Source organism: Pipistrellus hanaki, assembly GCF_964339955.1.
Source record: "Pipistrellus hanaki genome assembly, chromosome: 9".
In the NCBI taxonomy this organism is placed as follows: Eukaryota; Metazoa; Chordata; class Mammalia; order Chiroptera; family Vespertilionidae; genus Pipistrellus; species Pipistrellus hanaki.
Genome location: NC_140511.1, coordinates 33,302,830 through 33,319,704, shown reverse-complemented (window position 1 = coordinate 33,319,704; position 16,875 = coordinate 33,302,830). Strand labels below are relative to the sequence as shown.

Sequence of the window (16,875 nt, the reverse complement as noted above, 5' to 3'; positions counted from 1 at the left end):
TATCAGGAGAAGTACAAGGTACTGGAACAGCATGCATTTGGGGCCTGATCTAGTTTCAGAGCATGCAGCTAGAGGAGGCATCCATGAGGAAGTAATGAAACCTGACAAATAAGTGGGTCTATAGTTTTAAGTAGGAGAAGGGACATGATCAGATTTGCAAGACGGATTATGGGAAAGTCATTGACATAGGAGGGAACACTGGGGGGGTGAGGGGAATTTTCCTCAAGAATTGCAAACTACAAACTCAATCCTCAAGCAGATTTGGAACCAGTATCCACATGCTTATGTATTATAGCACAAGAAAACTTCACACCTAAATATGATTCAAAGTGATTCTAAGTTGGTTAATGGTCTCAGTCATTTAGTAAATGCAAACTTCCCGAAGAGAAACTGTTAAACCAAATTTCAAAAAGTTCTCACATACCAGGTTTCAATAACCACGAACTCACAATTTAAAAAAACCAGGAAACAAGCTAACGTGAGAAAGCATTAGCCAAACAGCAAAATACAGAATCAGAACTAAAAAGACTGCAGATATTAGAATGATCAGCTTCAGAATATTAAATAAGTTTAAAGAAATAAGAATATCAAAAGTATGATTAAGAGACAAGATATTTAACTGAAACCGGTTTGGCTCAGTGGATAGAGCTTCGGCCTGCGGACTGAAAGGTCCCGTGCCTTGGTTGGGCATGTGCCTTGGTTACGGGCACATCCCCAATAGGGGGTGTGCAAGAGGCAGCTGGTCGATGATTCTCTCTCATTGATGTTTCTAACTCTCTATCCCTCTCTCTTCCTTTTTGTAAAAATCAATAAAATATATATTAAAAAAAAAAGAGACAAGATATTTAAAAATTGATCAGTTAGATTTGAGAAAGAACCAGGTAGAACTATTAAAAAATTATATATGTAGATAAATAGATTTCTCTTCAATATGTTGCATGCATTTTCTTACAGGTATGTTGCTTCTGTTTAACCTGATCTTTGGTAGTTCCTGTCACTCCTAAATGTTTTGCTCTTTCAAGGTCAAATCTGTCCATCAGCTTTTGAAGGCAAACACGCAATACAATATGCAAATGATGTATTATAGAAATGTACACTTGAAACCTATATAATGTTATTAACCAATGCCAACCCAATAGACTTAATTTTTTAAAATCTGTCCAGCATTTGCCTTTGTGGCTTTTGCAGTTCGTGTCTTGCTTAGGAAGGCTTTTCCCACTCTGAGGTTATTTTAAGAGTCCTTTTTTAAAAATGTTTATTAATTCATTTAAATCTGGATTTTATATTAAGATAGGAGTCTAAAGTTATTTTTAATATACTGTATTTGTAAATTCCAACACTGCTTACCAAATAGACCTTTCTTTCTCAATAATTCTAAATATCAGTTTTCACACGAGCTAATTTCTTGTTAGAATAGAGGAGAATGTAACTGTCTTACAACTTATGGCCTCACTTACTCCCTCCTCTCTCTTTCCAATTTTTAATTAAATCATTAGTCTCTATATAAAGGAAAAAGTATGCAAATATTATGCACTGTTGAGGCAGGTAGTTCCTATGACTATGATTCCTCTCTTGAACAACTTTTTTTTTTAATTTTTCCAGGAGTTAATAATTACCTTGTTATTTTCAGTTACACAGTTGCCTATGAATTTATTCAAATGCTTGATTGAACTTGTCAGAGACCCATTATTATTATTTTATAAATGCTAAAATTTATCAATTAATCTTTCTGCTCCATGTTTTCCTGGCAATCTGCCTCTGAGAACTCTAGTTCTCCTGCTCTGGTAGAGGCTCATTACCCTCTAGGCCTACTGCGCAGCATCACACTGGAATTTTCTTTACTACTTTCTTGCACTGGATCCCTCAAATGGCAGTCTGTGGAGAGTTTTTCTCTCACCTCCTGCCTGGGAGGCAGGTCCCTGATGGCTACTTGGAAGTATGGTCTTTCAGGGAGTAGATCTAGAGCAGTGGTACGCAACCTTTCTGATGTCGCAATCCTTTAACACAGTTCCTCGTGTTGTGGCTACCCCCAACCATAAAATTATTTCCATTGCTCCTTCATAACTGTAATTTTGCTACTGTTAATGAATTGTAATGTAAATAACTGTGTTTTCCGATGGTCTTAGGCAACCCTGCTAGCGACCCACAGGTTGGGAACCGCTGCTGTAGAGCAATTAGGCCCTTAATTGGTTTGTGAAGAAATATCAGTGATTGCCCTGGCCAGAATGGCTCAGCTGATTGAGTGTCATCCCATGGACTAAAAGGTCACTACTCCTATTCCCAGTCAGGGCACATGCCCAGTTTGTGGGTTCAACCCCTCATTGGGGTGTGTGCGTGCGTGCCAATCAATGTTTCTCTTCACATCAATATTTCTCTCTCATTCACTTTCTCCTCCTCTCTCTCTAAAAATCAATAAAAACCTATTTTTAAAAATGGTTTATGTGAGCATGGGGATTCAGATATCACAATAACTTGGAGGTTTGATGCTGCATGTGTAATTTGACAATTGCACAGTGTAACGTGCTTGCGGAAAAGGATGGTCATTTATTCATTTATCCAAACATTCACTAAATATCTGCTGAGCCTCTATAACTTGTCAGGCTCTGTACACGGCTCTGGTGGTACCGTCTACACCCCGACAGAGCTAACATATTAGCCGAGTGAGTCATGACAAGGGCAAAGAGAGTCATAAATGGCAGGGGAAGTGCATTCTGGTGGACACGACTGCCCCGCCCATGTCCTCTCAGCACTCAGCAGGGAAGCTGAATGCTCTTCATGCAAGAGACTGTCCAGTGGAGTGAGGACTCCCCTGGTCCACAGAGGGCAGGAGCACGCTCAGCCCCTGCAGCGGGCAGGCCACAGTGTCCAGGAAATCAAGGCCTTAAGGCTGTGGTCGGCAAAGTGTGGCTCACGAGCCACATGCGGCTCTTTGGCCCCTTGAGTGTGGCTCTTCCACAAAATACCATGGCCTGGGCAAGTCTATTTTGAAGAAGTGGTGTTAGAAGAAGTTTAAGTTTAAAAAATTTGGCTCTCAAAAGAAATTTAAATCTTTGTACTGTTGGTATTTGGCTCTGTTGACTAATGAGTTTGCTGACCACTGCCCTAAGGAGTTGTCCTCAACCAATGGCAAATGAGAATGGAGAACTCACTACCCAGCTTCCTCACCCTCATGGTGGGACAACTCTGATGGTATTCCATGCTGACTTAGCCTGGGCTGCCATAACACAGTGCCACAGACCGGGTGGCTGAAACAACAGAAATGTGTTTTCTCAGTTCTGAAGGCTGGGCAGCTGAGGTCTGGGTGCCAGCACCTGTGTTTCTGCTGAAGTCTCTCCTCCTGGTTTGTGGGAAGCTGCCATGTCACTGCGTGCTCACATCACCTCTTCCTTGTGTGTTTCTCAGAAAGAGAGAGGGAGCTCTGTCCGGTTTGGCTCAGTAGATAGAGCATTGACCTGTGGACTGAAAGGTCCCAGGTTGGATTCAGGTCAAGGGCATGTACCTTGGTTGTGGACACATCTCCAGTGGGGAGTGTGCAGGAGGCAGCTGATCGATGTTTCTCTCTCATTGATGTGTCTAACTCTCTATCCCTCTCCCTTCCTCTCTGTAAAAAATCAATAAAATATATTTTTTAAAAAGAAAGAAGGAGAACCCATGTGAGCTCTCTGGAGTCTCTTCTTACACACACACTAATTCCCATGTATAAAGCCCTGCCCTAAGATCTCATTATAGGCTCTCCTTAATTTTCTTTTTATCCTTACCCAAAGGTATGTTTTTAATTGAATATATATATATATATATGAGAGAGAGAGAGAGAGAGAGAGGAAGAGAGGAGAAACACTGATGTGAGAGAAACATCCATAGTTGCCTCTGAACACATCCCAATCAGGGACCGAACCCATAACCTGGGACCTGGGCATGTGCCCTGTCTGGGAAGCAAACCTGACATGCATCTGGAGTGTCCATTGACACTCCAACCAACTGAGCTACACTGGCCAGGGAAGGCCCTCCTTAATTTGTAATGACCTCCTTCTAGGCCTGAACTCCAAATACAGTCACATTGGGGATTAAGGCTTCTACGCATGAACTTCGGGGAGACACAATTCAGTCAGTAGCAAATACTGCCTCCCAGAGTTCCCCAGTGAGCCTGACCTCCAGTTACCCATTCCCAGGCACCTGTTTACTAATGCACATTCTGGGTAGCTAGTTCTCCAGTTTCATTGGCCTCTTATCTTCCCTCCTCACTCCCCCATCTTCCTACCAGAGCTTCCCGAGACTACTTCCCAAATAAACTGCTTGCTCTCCAATCCCAGCCTCAGGGTGTGCTTCTGGGGAACCCAGCCAATGACTGCAGCGCATAACAGGGGGACCTGGCCTAGACCTGATGGGCTGAGTCTAAGGCAGCCTTACCAGCTGGGCCATGAATTCTTGCCTAAGGGCTCTGCGGGAAGCCGGTTAAGGTCTTAAGCAAAGAAACAAATCTCTGAGAAAGGAATCTGGAGAAAGAATCAGATGAGCTAAAAAGTAGATGCAGGGCAACCAGTTAGGAAGTTATTGCTCCAGTAAAATGGGGAGAAAATTGTGACCAGTAACCGGGAGGAGGCAGCGAACAACAAGGGGCCTGACAGGGTATCTAGTCTATAGCAGCTGCGAGACAAATGTTTTGGATGAAAATTAATGGATGGGTTCAATCCACCCACTCTCAGGGGTCCTCAAACTTTTTAAAGTGGGGGCCAGATCACGGTCCCTCAGAGAGCTGGAGGGCCGGACTATATGAACTACTAATTCCTACTGTAACACCTCGGCTGCGCTCACTGCCCAAAAAACCTGGCGGGCCAGATCAGACTCCTCTGCGGGCCGCATGTGGCCTGCGGGCCATAGTTTGAAGACGGTTATAAACAGCTTCAGAAAAACTCTGGGCCATCTTTCTCCAAATGTCGTGTTCTTCAAGAAAAGAAGCATCAACAAAGTGAGGTCCTGCAGCCCCCTTGCCTCTCAGTCTCACCAGACTCCACAGTGAGCAAGTCCCAAAGTCGGTGCATTCACTGGGAGAACCTGTTTCAGGGCCTGAAGACTATTCTCTCTGAAGCACCCCATTCCCCCATTTTTTCAGCTCTGTCTCCATGTCCCCCTGCTGGTGACCCCAGTGTGTAAAGCCCTAACAGAAATCTCTCAGTTTCTGTCTCTGTACATTTGCTTTTTCTGGACCTGTCTTTTCAATGGAGTCATGTTATGCAGTTTTTTGCAATCATTTTTTTTTTAACTCATGTGCCATATAAAAGGTAAAATCCTTAGTATTTCCTCAACAAGAAATAACCCCAAACCTCATTTTTTCTTTTTATTTAAAAATATAGCACACTACCTTGAATTTGCTAATATTGATATATATATTCCTGAGAATATCCCAATTACTTTCCCTTCTGCAAATAAATACTTTTTTGTTGGCATATCTGCATTAAACCTATACATACATTAATGGGGGAAATGGACATTTTTCAGTGTTATATATTTTCCTTTCCAACCTAGTCTGTTAAATCAAAAGTTTTAAGAACTTAAAAATAATTAGTTTTTGAACATATAATATTAGTATTGTAGTTAAACTCTCTTCTTTTTGAGATATTTTTAAATGGCACATTTTCCCATAGTCTGTTCTGAGTCATGGTTTCTGATTGACAGGAAAGCTATTGAACTGTGTATAACAATTCTGGAAAACAGTATGGAAGGTTCTTCAAAAAATTAAAAATAGAACCACCATATGATCCAGCGATCACATTGTCCAAAGGAATTGAGATCAGAGGTATCTGTTCTCCCATGTTCATGGCAGCAATATTCACAATAACCAAAATATGGAAACAAGCTAAAGGCCTGTTGGTGGATGAATAAAGAAAACATGGTGCCGAAACCAGGGTGGCTCAGTGGATAGAGCGTCAGCCTGAGGTTCGATTCCGGTCAAGGGCATGTACCTTGGTTGCAGGCACATCCCCAGTAGGAGGTATGCAGGAGGCAGCTGATCGATGTTTCTCTCTCATCAGTGTTTCTAACTTTCTATCCCTCTTCCTTCCTCTCTGTAAAAAATCAATAAAATATTTTTTTTAAAAGAAAAAAATGAAAACATGGTACATTCATACTTTGAAATTTATTTAGCCTTAAAAAAAAAAAAAAAAAAAAAGGAAATCCTGCTATTTGCTATTTGCAACAACACGGCTGAACCTGGAGGACAGACAGTATGCTAAATGAAAAAAGCCAGTCCCAGGAGGACAAATACTGCGTGATTCCACGCATATGAGGCATCTGACACAGTCAAAGTCAGAAGCAGAGAGTAGAATAGTGGTCGCCAGGGGCTCATGGGAATGGGAGGGGCTGTGCAACAGACAGAAAGGTTCAGTTATGCTGGATGCCTGAGTCTTAGAGATCGGCTGTTAAAATAGTGCCTATCGTTAGCTACGTTGTAATGCACACTTAAAATTCTGTTAAGAGGGTAGAGCCCATGCCATACTCTTACCGCAATAAAAAAAATAAATAAATAAATAAATAAATAAGAAAGCAATTATGCAAATACAGTTCTTAAAAGATGGAAGTTGGGATTTATATTGCCTCATTCTCCAGATGTGAGGTAATGTTATTCCATATGTTCTAATTCCTTTAATATGTTTGTTGAAAACAGAGTTTCATAGACTAACTACTTCCTGGTGTGGGAGTATCTTATCTGAATCACAGAAGGCTCCAGAGATGGGGCAAGCTGATAACTTGAGCCAGGGAGATGAGGTCATTCTCGCTGCCAGGTATTGCAATCTTGCAGAAGGCAGAGCCCGGGACGTGTTTCCTGGACCAGAAACTAGACCGGAGTGGGAGGCCCTGAGGCGGGAGAAAGATTGGAGTGGTGGCCAGAGGAGTTCATCCTGAGACCTGTCCCCTTTTGACCTCTCCTCTCCCACCCTCCTCCACACGCTACCAGGGGTGGGGAACCTTCTTCTCTGCCAAGGGCCATTTCGGTATTTATCACATCATTCTCTGGCCATACAAAATGATCTGGCCATTAAAAATTAGCCTGCTATGCCCTAACCGGTTTGGCTCGGTGGATGGAGCTTCGGCCTGCGCACTCAAAGGTCCCAGGTTCAATTTCTGTCAAGGGCATGTACCTTGGTTGCGGGTACATCCCCAGTGGGGGGTGTGCAGGAGGCAGCTGATCGATGTTACTCTCTCATCAATGTTTCTAACTCTCTATCCCTCTCCCTTCCTCTCTGTGGAAGATATATATATTTTTATATTATATATTATATATTATATATTATATATATATATATATTTTTTTTTTATTATTTTTTTTATTTTTTTTAATTAGCCTGCTATATTTGGTCACACGTTTAATGAACTCATCCCTAATGCCTCGGCATGGCCAGACCAAATGATTTCTCAGGGCTTATACGGCCCAGGAGCCAGATGTTCCCCACACCTGGAATCTAGCCCGAGTGAACTTTTGTCATCATAAAAGAGCATGGTTCAGAGGGGCCATCATGACCTGTCCCTGCTTGTTCCCCAGCCGTCTCACCTGTATCCTCTCTGAAACTTTCTTTCAGGTCCATAAGAAAGTCACCATATTTTATTTGTTTTTGTTTTTTTCTATTTAGGCCCTTGTACACATCCATCCCTCTATCCCAGCCCTCCAAACTGTCCAAGTCCTGTTCATTATCAAGTCTCAGAGGAGACCTCACTTCCTCTATGAATTTTTCCCTGATCCTCAAGGCGGGGTTAGGTTTTTCCTTAGCCCTCCGCCCTGAAGCAGAAGAAAGGTTGGGGTGATGGTCGGTGGAGTTCAGCCTGCCCCCGTCTTGACCTCTCCTCTCCCACCCTCCTCCACACTCTGTTCCAGGGGTTATCCCAACAATGTTGAAATTGCCCATTAACTCATCTGCCCCTCCCTCCCCCGAGCCTGAAAGTGCCTTCCAGCAGAAGTAGAATCTGTCTAATGTCTGACCTCAGGAGAAACCCCATGTTATAACTCCCCAATCAACTTGCTCCCTAATTCTTGATCTAGAGAAACTGTGAGATAATAAGTGATGATTGCTGTCCCGAATCACTAACATTTTGGTAATTTGTTATGTAGTAATAGATAACCCAGACACTGTCAAAACTTTGTGGCTTAAAGCAACCACATCTCAGATTCTGTAGGTTCGTCACTGGCGATCTCTTGCTCCCTGTGGCACTGAGATGAACTCAGCAACATCCTGCTGATGGATGGACTGGTTGGGAGGATCCAAGATGACTTCACTCACACACCTGACACTGTGTGGGCTAGAAGGCAGCTCAGCTGGACCAGCTGACCCATAGAGCCTACACTTGGCCTCTTAACTCGAGAGGTTTTATACTTCTCCAGAGGCCCAGTGCATGAAATTCGTGCGTGAGTACGGTCCCTAGGCCTGGCCTGCAATCAGGGACAGCTTCCCCAGCTGCCGGCAGTCGGCCCTGCCTCCCACCGCCACCCACCCCTGGTTCCCTGGGTCCTCCTTCGCCATCGGGTGATCTGTGCCTGACAGCTGTGGAAAGGGACCAAGAGGTAGTCAGTGCGCCTCCTAGTGACTGGCCCAGCAGTCATGCTGGTCGTTCTGCCCTTAGGGTCCATTTGCATATTACCCTTTTTTTTATATATAAAATACCTTTTATGATCGGATCTATGATTTATTCTGAGTTAATTTTTTATATGGTGTATGGTCAGGTCCTGGTTCATCCTTCTTCCAAGCAGATAGCAGCCATATCATAATTACAGTAGCATTTGTTGAAAATACTATCCTTTCTTTATATAATTACCTTGGGTGATTTTGTCTGAAGCAATAAACTACATGTATCTATATATCTGTATCTGTCTATTTCTGAATTTTGGGGGGGGGGGGCATGTTCTAGTGATTTGTATGGATATCCCATGTGGTCATATTTTAAAACTGCCAAAAGCATGCAAGCAGTTCGCTGTGGCTGGATTGTTCTCACGACATCACACACCGAAGTCCTCAGGCACAGCCCATGGCCCTTGGCTCGGGCTCCTGAGATAGGACTCTGCCTCACCATCCTGGGCTCTTCTCCCTCAGAGCAGACAAAGAACTCATAAGAGTTGTTTCAACAAGTACCTGAGCAGAGGCGATAGGTGGGGGGAGAGAAATGTAATCTCTTTTTGCCAGGGTTCTGGTCATTCGCGTTAAATAAACATGGTTTGAAGAGCCGGAGAGAATGAGGGGTGGCAGGGCTATGGCCCCGGTTGGAAGGAAAATACCGGAAACAACCCCACTTTCTAACGTTGCAACATGCCCATGGCTGGTGGGCCAACCACCCCCTCACTGAGGCTGTTACCACGCCTGGCCTGCATAAAGGCAGCATCAACTTCTCCTCTGAAGAGCATATTTTACTTCGCCACTTTCCTTTTGCGAAACACTGATTTAATGGTTTCAAATTTGTCAGGAAAAGACTTCTGAGGTAAGAAGTTAACAGCAGGGCTTTCCTCTTTCTCAAAAGTAACTTTGGCCGAAACCGGTTAGGCTCAGTGGATAGAGCGTCGGCCTGGGGACTAAGAGGTCCCAGGTTCGATTCCGGTCAAGGAAGGGCATGTACCTTGGTTGCAGGCACATCCCCGGTGGGAGGTGTGCAGGAGGCAGCTGAATCAATGTTTCCCTCTCATTGATGTTTCTAACTATCTCTCTTCCTTCCTCTCTGTAAAAAATCAATAAAATATATTTAAAAAAAGAAACAGAACTAAAATATATATGAAAAAAATTTTTTTAAAGTAACTTTGTTGTCAGCAAAAATTTTTATTTATTAGAAATTTGAACTCGTTTGCGAAGTCAATGGGTTAGTCACTAGCTCCAGTCTCTAAAATCACTGTAAGATATTAACACGGTAGTGGACTGCCTCGGGCTCTCTCTGCAGACATAGTGCTCCCCAGTGAAAACAGGTACAACATTTTTTAAGTGTAAAATACTTAGTAGCAACCGTGCGTCCCAAACGGGTTCTTTTTTGTGTTTTTGCCCGCACCAGACAACACATGTGGCTTTTTCTACCACAGAAACTCTCCTTAACCTCCATTTCTACGTTATCCAACATGGTAAGGCTGACAGAAAATCGAGGTCAAATGAGGAAACTTGGCAAACGGTTTTTATCTGGCTTCACTGTCTGACCACCAGCTGGCACAGGCCATACGGAAAACGGCACGGGAGATAAATGATAGGGAGAAAGTACATTTTTGACTATAGGCCCAGGCTCTTGTAAAAGAAGCAGGCCCAGGATTTATAGGAAATATTCGGGAATGAATTCAAAGTGCTGAAGAATCACACAACTGTGTTTTTCCATTTTACAGCCATAACAAAAATCTCCATGCTTTAAAATTTGGGAAATGATAGCTTTTTTCTCCTCCTGCATCGATTGAATAATTTTATCCCATATTCCCACCTGTTGTTGTTATTCTCGGGAAGATAACAAACAAACAAACAAAAAACTTTTCCGGATACACAGATCACAGCAAATTACTGGCACTTAACAAATATGTAACACTGGTAGAATAAAGGGAGGTTCCAATAAGGTGGGAACCACAAATTATCTCAAACTGGTTAATTTTTTGGATGACTATTTAAAATATATATTTTATTGATTTTTTACAGAAAGGAAAAGAGAGGGATAGAGAGTTAGAAACACCGATGAGAGAGAAACATCCATCAGCTGCCTCCTGCACACCCCCTTCTGGGTATGGGCCCACAACCAATGTACATGCCCTTGACCGGAATTGAACCTGGGACCTTTCAGTCCGCAGGCCGATGCTCTATCCACTGAGCCATACCGGTTTGGGCAATTTTTTAGATGACTCTTCACCGATGAGAAAAAACACCCTTAATGTAATGCTAATGAACATTGTACGAACTGCTTCAGCTCCCTTTAAGAAGTTCCTAATATGTGACTAACATAGCATAGCATCCCTCATAAGACTTTTGATCATCTATTTTTAAAAATCAAATTCAAGAATGCCGAACAGGTGGCTCTGAAGAGAGTGGAGGCCTAGGGAAGGGGGAGCCCCTCCTTCTGTCTCCCCAGGACAAAGGGATGGGGACCTGGCAGGGGGTCCCAGTGGAGGTAGGTGCTCCCAGGCGGAGAATGAATCCAGAAGGAGGGGGGACTGGAGAGGCTGGAAGTGTGTGCAGTTTCCCCCTCTCGAGTTAAGAGGAAGCTGCTCCCAGTGGAAAGGGAAAGACGGAGCTTGCATTGGTTTTCTTGAGGTTTCAGATTAAAAAGTAAAGCAAGAGGAAAGTGGGCAGTCAAGGACTTTCAGAGCTGGGAGTTTCCGTGTAAACAGTCCAGGAGTTGGCAATTCTATTTGAGGCCGAGAACTTTTACACAAAACAAAGCAGACGGAAGCCACCCCTTCCCCGCCTGCGAGCTGCTAGAAAACCAAAGAGAGAAACAGAAGGACGTGCCCGGCTCAGGGTCACAGCTCAGGGGCTGGATGTCCCATCTCTACACAGCTCGCCACTCTTGGGGCGGCCACCAGAGGGAGGCGGGGAGGGGCGGGAGCGTTTGAGGGACCGGGTGTGTGTGTGTGTGTGTGTGTGTGTGTGTGAGACTCCCGCAGGGCGGGAGGCCAGAGGGGCGGGCGACGCGGGGCGGGGCGGGGCGGCCCTCGGCCCGGACTCTTCCCCGCGCGGCCACCAGGGGGCGCGCGCGGCCCGCGGCTCGCGGCTGCGCTGGGTGGTTGGGTGCGGAGGCCTCGGCGCGCGCCCGTCGCCTTGGAAACGGAGGGGCGCGGAGGCGGCGGTGGCTGCAACGGCGGGCCGGGCCCGGGCCCCATCCGAGTGCTGCTTCCCCGCCCGCAGCTGTGATCCCGCACCTGGAAGCCGTGAGGGCAGGTGGGGAGGCCCGCTGGGCCCCCATCTCCTTCCAGATTCTGACCATTAAGACCTTACCGGCATCTCCGCCCCACCCGCACTGCCCTGGGGGTTGCTTTCCCTAAAATGAGCCTGATGGGGGCGGATCCTGGGCCTTGGGGGGACCTTCCCTCCCCCGAGGACTTTCCCCGCCTCTTCGCCCAGGGAACAGCGTGCGTGCGAGGGAGATCTTGGGAGCTGACCAGGAAATGAACTCGTCTCTTTTTCTGCCTTGCAGAGCGTTGCTTACTTGCCATTCCAGACCTCCTGCGCCCAGAGGGCAGGATCTGAGACCTTCAGGTGTGTAACCTCACAGCCCCAGCTCAGCAGATGCTCAGTGAACTAGCAACGCCTTCCACTCCTGTGGGGCTGGAGCGCTTGGCAGTTCCCCCAAAGCCCCTGAGCTTCACTAGTCCCTCCGGGTGGAGGCTGGAAAGAAGAAAGGGAAAGGAGGGAGGTGGGCTGAAAGGCTTAGAGGCCTGTCTCCTGGAGGAGGAGCTGGGCAGCCCAGTCTGGCTCTTCTTCCTGCTCTTCTCACCCAATCCCCAGCCCGGTGAATGCCTTCCCAGGGAGGACCTCGCACGTCCTTGCATCCTACTCAGCAGACAGATCAGACACACTGTAGGTGTGTTGTGAACGGCCTTTCACCCTCGCCTTCCCAACCCACAGATTTTGTTTTCTTTTTGAATTATTCTTTACTTGTTAGATTTGTTTCCCCATAAGTCTCTGCAGGGCCAAGAGAGTTGAAATGGTTGGGAGATGGGAGGTGTCCCATTGAAGGGAGAGAAGAAAAAAAAAGTTCTGTGAAGGCAGAGAAGAAAAATAATGACTGGGTGTTTATTGGTGTGTGCTAATTGCTCATGGGTTTCCTGCCTGCCACCCCACTACCCAACCTGAGTAGATCCTTTTTACATTCACCACTGCCGTTTGAAAATAGAAACCTCCTTGGTCTCCTCCTCCATCCAACTATAAAAGTACTGCGTGTATTTCCATTGTCCTCACAACAATCTGTGGTTATATTTCTTTTTCTTTTTTCTTTTTTTCTAAAAGTGAAGGAGAACAGAAGTTGGGTGACGAGATAGTTCTGGTAGAAAAGTTAGTGTAATATACTGCATTTAAAACTATTTGTTATTAGCAACTTGGGATCAAAAGATAGACCAATTTTTAAGCTAAGAATCTATATATATAAAAGCCTAAGCGACTCTTAAGACTGGACAACAGGCCAGTAGCTATGACACACACTGACCACCAAGGGGCAGGCACTCAGCCTCTCCCTCAGCCTCTCCCTCAGCCAGCCAACTTCCTGTGGTCCCTCCCCCAATCAGGGCTGCGCAAGACAGTCCAGCTCCCAAGGGGGACACTTTGCACATTAGCCTTTTATAGATATCAATTAGCTAACAAACATCAGGATCCATTCCAAATGACCAGCAAAGTATTAGGGCAGAACTTCCATCCCTCCCAGTCTCCACAAAATTCTGGCACGAGTCATCAGGAGGCTTCTGGCTCTTCATCGCTCCACAAAGTGGTGAAAAAAGGCTTTAGGAGCTTCCTAGATATTGAGCCAGAATCCTGAAACCGCACAGGGAAGGACATACTTATTTGGGAGGTTATTTTACAGTCTATAAAGCATTGCAGAATTACAGTACATTGACGACAGAATTACAGTACATTGATGAAGATGGCTACTATATGTCCATTTTTACTAAAATAGACTTTTTGCTCTTCACTGAGAAGTATTTGAGGAATACTTTATAAAACGTTTTCTGACAAAATGATTATGTAGTTGACTCTAAAAAGGCTGGAGATCTGAGCCTTTTAAACCCAGCCTCCTCACCTGCCCTCACTCCACGGCATGTTATGGAATGCCCAAACAGAGGAAGACCAGATGGCCCAAAAGGTCATATTGTGAGGGAAGGTCTCCATATCATTCATTACCTGCACAATTTTGCTAAAGTCTTTTAAAGCTGTTCGTTATTTTTTTAAATATATTTTATTGATTTTTTACAGAGAGGAAGGGTGAGAGATAGAGAGCTAGAAACGTCAATGAGAGAGAAACATCGACCAGCTGCCTCTTGCACACCCCCCACCGGGGATGTGCCTGCAACCAATGTACATGCCCTTGACTGGAATCGAACCTGGGACCCTTCAGTCCGCAGACCGACGCTCTACCACTGAGCCAAACTGGTTTTGGCTGTTCATTATTTTTTAAAAAACTCTGCTGGGGTATGTTTCTTTCTTCCTGTCAGTCTAAGTAGAGATCTTGACTCTTCTATCTACACTAATAAAAGAGAAAGATGCAAATTGACTGTACCTTTGCAATTCCCACTAGCCAATCAGGAGTGAGTATGCAAATTAATCCAACAAAGATGGAGGGTTAATTTGCATACACAGGTGCGAGTGGCCGGGGGCAGGACGCTTGCATCATTGCCATGGCAACGATGCAGGCGTACCGCACCACCCCAGCTGCTCCAGGCCCCTGAGCAGCGTGGGAAGGCGGAAAGGCAGCTCCAGGCCAGCCGGAGCAAAGGTGGTGCTGGCAGCTAAGGGAAAGAAGGCCCATTCTTGCATGAATCTTTGTGCATTGGGCCTCTAGTATTTTATAATCAAAGGCCAGGTAAAGTGTCAGGAACAGAGCAGGCACTGAATAAATGTTTGTAGCTACCAACAAACAGATCAGGTGTCTATTTGTCAGGAAATATTCTAAGTGGAGCCTTCTTGGAAGATGATTACATTACTTTGTGAATGTTTTTCTAGGATACTCACCCTTGACTGAGACAGAAATCATCTGGTGGTCAGGAATTATAAATCCTTTTAAATACTTACGAAAATCCTCATTGTAGAACATCATCAAATGCAAAAGTGCATGTTGAGGTGATATCATTAACTCATTGCAATCCTATACAGTGGTGCCTCACACAACGAACTTAATTTGTTCCAGGAGCAAGCTTGTTATGCGAAAAGTTCGTTATGTGAAACGCTTTTTCCCATAACAATACATGTTAAAAAAAATAATTCGTTCTGTAGCATAAAATATGCTAAGATGACATAAAAAAAAATATGCTAAGATGACATATTTTTATTTAGATACATCTAAAAACATAATTTTTTTTTTAAAAAAACACACATTTTTTTAATTTTAAGACAGACTAAGTAGAGTCTACCGAATCTTGCACATCTTCATCCATTTTCTGCTTTTTGGCCGATGGTTTCATGAAAAACCTGTCCAAAGTTCGCTGTGCGAGGCGTTCGTTATGCGAGGCACCATTGTATAATAAAATCCTATATAACCAAATGCTAGAATGACTGGTCACTATGATGCACACTGACCAGAGGTCAGACACTCAGTGCAGGAGCTGCCCCCTGGTGGTCAGTGCACTCCCTCAGGTGGAGCACCACTCAGCCAGAAGTTGGGCTCACGGCTGGCTGACAAGCGCAGCATTGATGGCGGGAGTCTCTCTCGCCTCAGCACTAAGGACCCCTCGAAGGATGTCCGTTGTGAGAGGGCACAGGCTGAGCTGAGGGACCCCCCCATCCCAGTGCATGAATGTCGTGCACTGAGCCTCTAGTGCAACTATAGAGCAGGCAATCCAATTGGCTTACTAATTTTCTGGAAAGGGTGTGAAACAATGAATCTTAATATAGTTTATGCATAAATTATTTGGGCTTAATGGATCCACATTTTCTCTCATATTTTATTAAAATCCTTTGCCACGGGCTGCAGTTAGGTAACTAATTATACATCAGTCAGAGAGTTGAAAACATTAGAGCCAGGTACCTGAGGTAATTTTGTGAGATGAGGTCATTTTTTCCTCCAGCACCAGATGGGTGCTGCAGGTGGGAACCGTAACACTTTGATCTCTTCCATATGACTCGGAAAGAAAATTAGAGGTTAATGTTGACATTTGTTTTAACTTGTAAATGAAGTATTTTATAGTAAAAATCACTGTGAAATTGTAAGCTACTGTGAAATGAAACACTTGTCAGCATGCTGTCTTTTCGTGCAACTGTCAAGTTAAAAAATTCTAATTCTAAAATAGAAAATAATATGGGAAATTCAACTCTGTATCTGAAACAAAAGAAAGTGATTTTTGTTTCCTAGCTGGCAAATTTCTGTGAACTGTGATGGTATAATGACACATTTTAGTTTGTAGCTCATGGAATTACTCTCATACTTTCGAGTTAATGTACTGCCCTTTCTCAACATATTCAATCTATGTTGTGTCACCTGTGTGACTTTCAGTTGGAAAGTATTGCAGTTCATTTGAGTTGACATATATCCAAATCGGTTAGAATAGACCCACACACCTGGCTAGAAAAGTCTCAGACACAGGCTGGAGGCCTGGGTGTGCGAGCAGCATGTCTCCGGGGGAAAGGTGTGTTCTCATTTCAGAGAGTTTTCCCACTGTGGGTATGAATAATCGTGTAGATTGCCAATTCAGTGATCCAGATCCATGATGGCTGTTGACAATAGCAAACCACAAAGGTGAGCCTTCCCACACATCATCATCCTTGGCAGCAGACAGCCATCCTGCTGTGCCTTTGAAGAAGCACAGCTGGGGGCTGAAAGGTAAGGGGGCATAACATTGAGTTCTTTCGATGTGTCAGACACTGCTAGGTGCCTTATAAATAGTAGCCTACTTGATCCTTACAACAGCTTTCAGAAGAAGATTTTTAAAAAAATATATTTTATTGATTTTTTTTACAGAGAGGAAGGGAGAGGGATAGAGAGATAGAAACATCGATGAGAGAGAAACATTGATCAGCTGTCTCCTGCACGCCCCCTATTGGGGGTGTGCCCGCAACTAAGGCACATGCCCTTCACCAGAATCGAACCTGGGACCCTTCAGTCCGCAGGCTGATGCTCTGTCCACTGAGCCAAACCAGTTTTGGCCAGAAGAAGATTTTTGTTCTCACTTTATAGATAATGAATTTGAAGCTGGGAAATATTAAGTAACCTACTCAAGGTTACACAGTAGTAAGTGGT

The 16,875-nt window shown here is 44.5% G+C and overlaps 1 protein-coding gene across 1 annotated transcript in view; it reads left to right on the top strand.

Annotated features, from left to right (window-relative positions):
- Positions 1 to 11,757: 11,757 nt before the first annotated feature.
- The window catches only part of CCDC83 (coiled-coil domain containing 83), a 51,757-nt gene continuing 46,639 nt past the window's right edge, over positions 11,758 to 16,875 (top strand). Inside the window, exons 1-2 of the mRNA XM_084894133.1 lie at positions 11,758 to 11,873; positions 12,130 to 12,191. The gene's annotated coding sequence lies outside the window, so the exon portion shown is untranslated. The remainder of the gene's footprint in view (positions 11,874 to 12,129; positions 12,192 to 16,875) is intronic.